This window comes from Sphaerodactylus townsendi, linkage group LG01, assembly GCF_021028975.2.
Source record: "Sphaerodactylus townsendi isolate TG3544 linkage group LG01, MPM_Stown_v2.3, whole genome shotgun sequence".
NCBI classification, from domain to species: domain Eukaryota; kingdom Metazoa; phylum Chordata; class Lepidosauria; order Squamata; family Sphaerodactylidae; genus Sphaerodactylus; species Sphaerodactylus townsendi.
This window is the reverse complement of record NC_059425.1, coordinates 167,668,626-167,674,285: the sequence shown is the minus strand read 5'-3', so window position 1 is coordinate 167,674,285 and position 5,660 is coordinate 167,668,626.

The window sequence follows — 5,660 nt, the reverse complement described above, 5'->3', positions numbered from 1 at the left end:
ACAAGTATCAACCCTGCTTAGCTTCCAAGATCTCAGGAGATCAGCTATAACCAGGGGTGGCCAACCTATGGTGCTCCAGATGTCCATGAACTACAATTCCCATCAGCTCCTGCCAGCATAGCCAATTGGGAATTGTAGTCCATGAACATCTGGAGCACCATAGGTTGGCCACCCCTGAACCATGATGCCGTCCTTTACACTTAGAGTGAATAACATTGTTATAATTTTTACAAAACCATAAATAACCTTTTTATAGTTTTTACCAAAAAAAATGGATTTTTACCTGTATGAATATTACCTGTAATATTACCTGTATGAAGTTGTATGTTGCCAATCTGCCCAGTGGCCTCTTGAATCAGTGAAAGGCTCTTTGTGCCAGAGGATCACACTGATGTGAGCTGTATACAACTGATTATGTTCACGTTCAAACAGAGACTCTAAGAGAGATATCCCCAATGTGGTCTTACCTATGGCCAGTCTGGGCAATTGTACACGATAACTACTGGGGGATGGGGGCAACAGCTGGTGGAGGAATAAACTATCTAACTTACTGAAGAATCCATCAGCCAGTGTGCAGAATGAAAAAATATAAATATTTTCATCTGTTTCAACTTTTTCTGATAGCCAAAAAAATAATCCCAGCAATTAGTTGTAGATTAGCTATTCCACTCACAGTTTTTTTAAAATAGCATCTGCAAAGGATCTAGATCAGTGGTTCTCAACCTTCCTAATGCCGCAACCCTTTAATACAGGTCCTCATGTTGTGGTGACCCCCAACCCTAACATTTATCCATTTTACAGATGGAGAACACTGATGCAGAGAGTCTTAGGCGACCCCTGTGAAAGGGTCGTTCGACCCCCAAAGGGGTCGCGACCCACAGGTTGAGAACCACTGTTAGTCAAATTGTTCTAGAAAAATTTTGCGTGCACATCATCAATCTCGTTATCTTTAAATTATCGCATACCAGATTAAGTTGGAATAAAGGGGAGGACATTCTTGACCTTTATACAGGGTCCAGAAATCACTTAGACTATCCTGGATGCCCCAGTTCAATCTAACGCACTACGTAGTGCAATTCTAAGTAGAGTTACGCCCTTCCCAGCCCAGTAACGTCAGTGGATTTAAAGGGGTGTGCTTCTGTTTAGAATTGTACTGTTCATGACTTGAGGAACTCTTACTTGTTTTCCACAGCTGACCATACCTAAGAGCTTTTTAGCTAAGTCCTTACGGAGTTTCAGTTTATTAATGCTGGTATCAGTACGGGTTCATGGGCAGGGCATGGAAGATGGGCAGACGTTCAGTGCTGATACCATTTCTTCGAGCTATCTCTGCTGCATCATGCAATTGAGTATTAGACTTAGGACTCCATCTGAAAGATGGGAGGGTATGAATAAGAGCAATAAACAATCAGAGAAAAAAAATAATCTGAGACTAATATATATCTGTCAAAGGTAGGGTATAAATCACTGTTCCATTCTTCTTGTTCGTCATATTGTGAATGTTCGTCACCAGAAATTTTACGATGAATAAGTTATTTTGTTTGTGGGAAAGGATGATTATAACTATTGAACTAATGCACAACTAATTGGTTGTGGTGGGTTTTCTGAGCTGTGGTGGGTTTTTCGGATTATAGCACAGCTCTGTCAGCATCTCCTGGTGAAGTACCATGAGAGAAACCTACTCCACAACTCTATCCCATGCCAGATTTTATTCTAGTTCTTGGGACTAGAATAGGTATTTGGGAAGAGGGGGATCGATGCCATATTGCAGTGGGCCCACAAATATAAATGGAAAAATTGCCCCAATGTTCTGTTCCTTTCCATTCTTTAGACCCACTCCCCAACCTTGTGTGATGATTGCTTTGGAAATTTAGAGGGATCTGAAAAGTAGAAATCAAGTTAGAAAAAGGGCTACAGCTCAGGATGAAACAAGTTGAGGATTTCAAAGAACAAGTTTTGGGAAAAGGTCTGCTTGAGACCCTGGACAACTGTTGGGGCAAACAATCTTGGGTGCTAGATGGACCAGTAGTGTAAAGGGACTGGCTGCACAAAATGCCCAGAATTTGATAAGCACAGTTCCCAGAAAAATCTGGTGCGCAATTCAGATTGCAACCACAGTGGTGGGAGGAGGTTAAACTTCTGCTACCCTGCCAGACATTTTTCTGACTTGAAACATAACAGGGGAGCTGCTGTTTGCTCTTTGTCATTATAGGGTAAACACGGGATCCCTACGACTGTTTCAGATTGGGAAAATTGTCTGGGAGGTTTGCAGCCTCTCTCCTCTTGTTCCATGGTGCCCATCAGAATGAAACCTGAACTTTTGACAGAAGAAGAAGAAGAAGAAGAAGAAGAAGAAGAAGAAGAAGAAGAAGAAGAAGAAGAAGAAGAAGAAGAAGAAGAGGAGGAGGAGGAGGAGGAGGAGTTTGGATTTATATCCCCCCTTCTCTCCTGTAGGAGACTCAAAGGGGCTTACAATCTCCTTGCCCTTCCTCCCTCACAACAAACACCCTGTGAGGTGGGTGGGGCTGAGAGAGCTCCGAAAAGCTGTGACTAGCCCAAGGTCACCCAGCTGGCATGTGCAGGAGTGTACAGGCTAATCTGAATTCCCCAGATAAGCCTCCACAACTCAAGCGGCAGAGCTGGGAATCAAACCCGGTTCCTCCAGATCAGAGTGCATCTGCTCTTAGCCATTGCTCTTAGCCACTACACCACTGCTGCAGAAGAACAAATGCTGAGAACAATGAGGCTCCAGGAAGTGGTTAATAACAGAGAAGTGATTGTTCCAAATGCAGAGAAAGGGGCTTATACAGATGAGTTAGAGGACAGTAAATGGAGTTAACATAACAAAAATCAGTTGATGGCATATATGGGGTCAGAGCCAGCCTGGTCTAGCTGGTAAAAGTGTTGGGCTCTAATCTGGAGAACTGAATTTGATTCCCCACTCTTCTATATGAAGCTTGCTGGTTGACCTCGGAATTCTCCCTGAACCCATGCAGGGGAAGGCAGTGGATAACAACCTCTGTTAGTCTCTTGCCTTGAAAGCCCTACGGGGGTCACCCTAAGTCAGCTCTGACTTGATCACGCACACACAGGGTTGACTGTTTGAAAGCTAAAGGTACTGACGGCATACAGTTCACAGTTTACCGATAGCATATCTGAAGAAGTGAGCTGTGCATAAAAGTGCACATGGACATAAATGTCATTAGTCTTTAAGACGCTTTGCCAAAACCTGTTCCTCTAAATCTTTTAAATGTCTCATCCTGAGCTGTAACCTTTTGCTAACCTTGCCACTCGACTTCTATTTTATTTTTCAGGCACCACAAAAGCCCATGGGTCAAGACGAAATGTTACAGGTTTTCATAATACCAAAATGGAAAGTGATATAAATTTCCCAGGGACTTGAAAAATCATGGATTATTTTTGCTCCAGATTTCCACACTACAACCCTTTTTGCACGACTCAGTCGTCCCTTTTTCGTATTCCGCTGCAGGTGGCACTCACAAGGGTATTTCACAGGGCACTTAATATATTCCACCTTCACAATCTGCAGTCCTTTCCATGACATTGTAAAGGAAGTGGGCTTTGCATTACCAACCAAGGATTGCAGTGTTCCACGATCCTATGTATATTTACTCAGATCAGTGGCAGAGCTACAAGGGGACAGAGGGTGCACATTGCATCCAGGCATGCACCTGGGGAGTGCGAAAATCATCCCCCCCCCGACCCCCTTGCCCCACCAGCCTGGCCCGTTTTCAACTGGCAGAAAACTGTTTTCTGCCGGCTGGAAAAGGTAAGTGGGGGAGCATTTGTAATGCAAATGAACATTTCAACCAATATGACGATTACATTCTAACTACAAACTGGACTGATGCAAAATATTCTTTACGGCATATGTTTGACTTTCTTATGCAATTCAGTGTCTTGCAGACATTACTTATTACATGGAAAATATATCCATTTAGTAAAGCTAAATCCAGTTTAAATCATAGCCCAATTCCCACAGAAGTACTGGATTTATCTGAGTTGATATCCCAAACTCTTGAACTTAATTATTTTGGACTTGGGGTTCAATTGGGGGTTGGACTTGATGGCCCTTGTTGTCTCTTCTGACTCTATGATTCTATATTGTACAATCCCAATATACAATAGCAATAGCTGAATTATTTCTTAATATGGGTGTTAGTCCTAAATAATGTCTTCTTGACTCATTGCATACATTTTAACTGGACTAATAAGGGGGAGTTTCCCATCGTGGAAAAATAAAAGGACTTTGTGTTCTCTAATTGCCTCTGAGTCAGATAGTGAGAGACTGCAACTAGGTATGCTAAGAACATCAACACAAATGTGACTGCCACTGGACATACTGTAACCCACTGTTTACACATATTGATCTCCCTTACGGAGTCAACTTGCTGTTCAAAGTTTGGGTTAAGTACCATACCAAGCAGCTTTTGACTAGTCCAGCTATGCCTGATGTTCATCCACCAATTCGGTTGTCTTTGTTTCAACCTCAGACTTGAAGATTCATTGAAATAGGTCAATGCCAGATGTGCCCTGGACATGCTCTGCCCCTCCCCACAAAATAGATAATTTGAAGACTGACATATACTCAACCAACTCTTCTTTACTCAATGCAGGTTCTAAAAACAACGTTCTAATAATTGCTTCCTTCAAAGGTCTAGGGAACACCCCCCCCCCCCGTTCCTGGGGTCAGGAAGGCATTTATGATTTTAACCAAAGGCTCCATTATTTTTCCCAACATGGCTTTAAAAGCATTATCTAATTTTGTTGAATACCACAGCTGCTAGTTATTTGCCTTTCATTTCAATTCGAGACTCACCCAGAGACCTAGTACCTTGTAATGTATCAGTGTAGTATTCATGTTGATCCCCACAGGGTTGCCTTCTGAATGTGACAGATGTTGATTTTGTCGATTTGAAGGTGTTTCAGGTGCCACCCTAGTATGTTGAGGGCCTCTGCTGTACATCATAGTCCAATCTAGTAAGACCTGGCAGGTTCGGTGATTATTGTACCTTCCATGGCAAATGCCTATAAGAAACCCATCCCATACTTTGAAAGCTCCGGGCTTATGAAAATAATGCCCTTTTCTCATAACAGTCTACTTATTTCCCTGAGTGTGAACACTGAAACTGCACTCAGGCATCACGCAAAGCTTCAGTTTGCTGCAATGGACTTTTTCTTGGGCCCATGCAGTCTTCTTGTCCCCTGTCTGGCTCAATATCTGAATAAGGATTCCTGGTTTGAAACAAACTTCAGTTCCCTATGGTATACTATATGGAATATACATATATCAGCAGAGTAGAACAGAAGAGACAGATTCTCAGTTTTTTTTTATAAATGAGTTACTAACTATAAGGAAGGGTTACGTGGAGATAAAATAAGAAATCCTTTCTTTCCTGTTACACATCGACATTACTGTGCGTTTGGCTACATCTTGCTACCTATCTGCTGTCTCATGCTCGTGCTGGTGGTGTCGTGTCTGCTCAAACAAAGCGAAAGAGTTAACTTTATAACTTCAGATGTACGTGCTCATTAACACGTAAGCAATGGCTATCTGACTGACCAATAGCTAATCAATCGATCAGGTCATAAACAGTGACTTCAGCAACTTGTTTACATACAAACAGTTAACCCTTTTA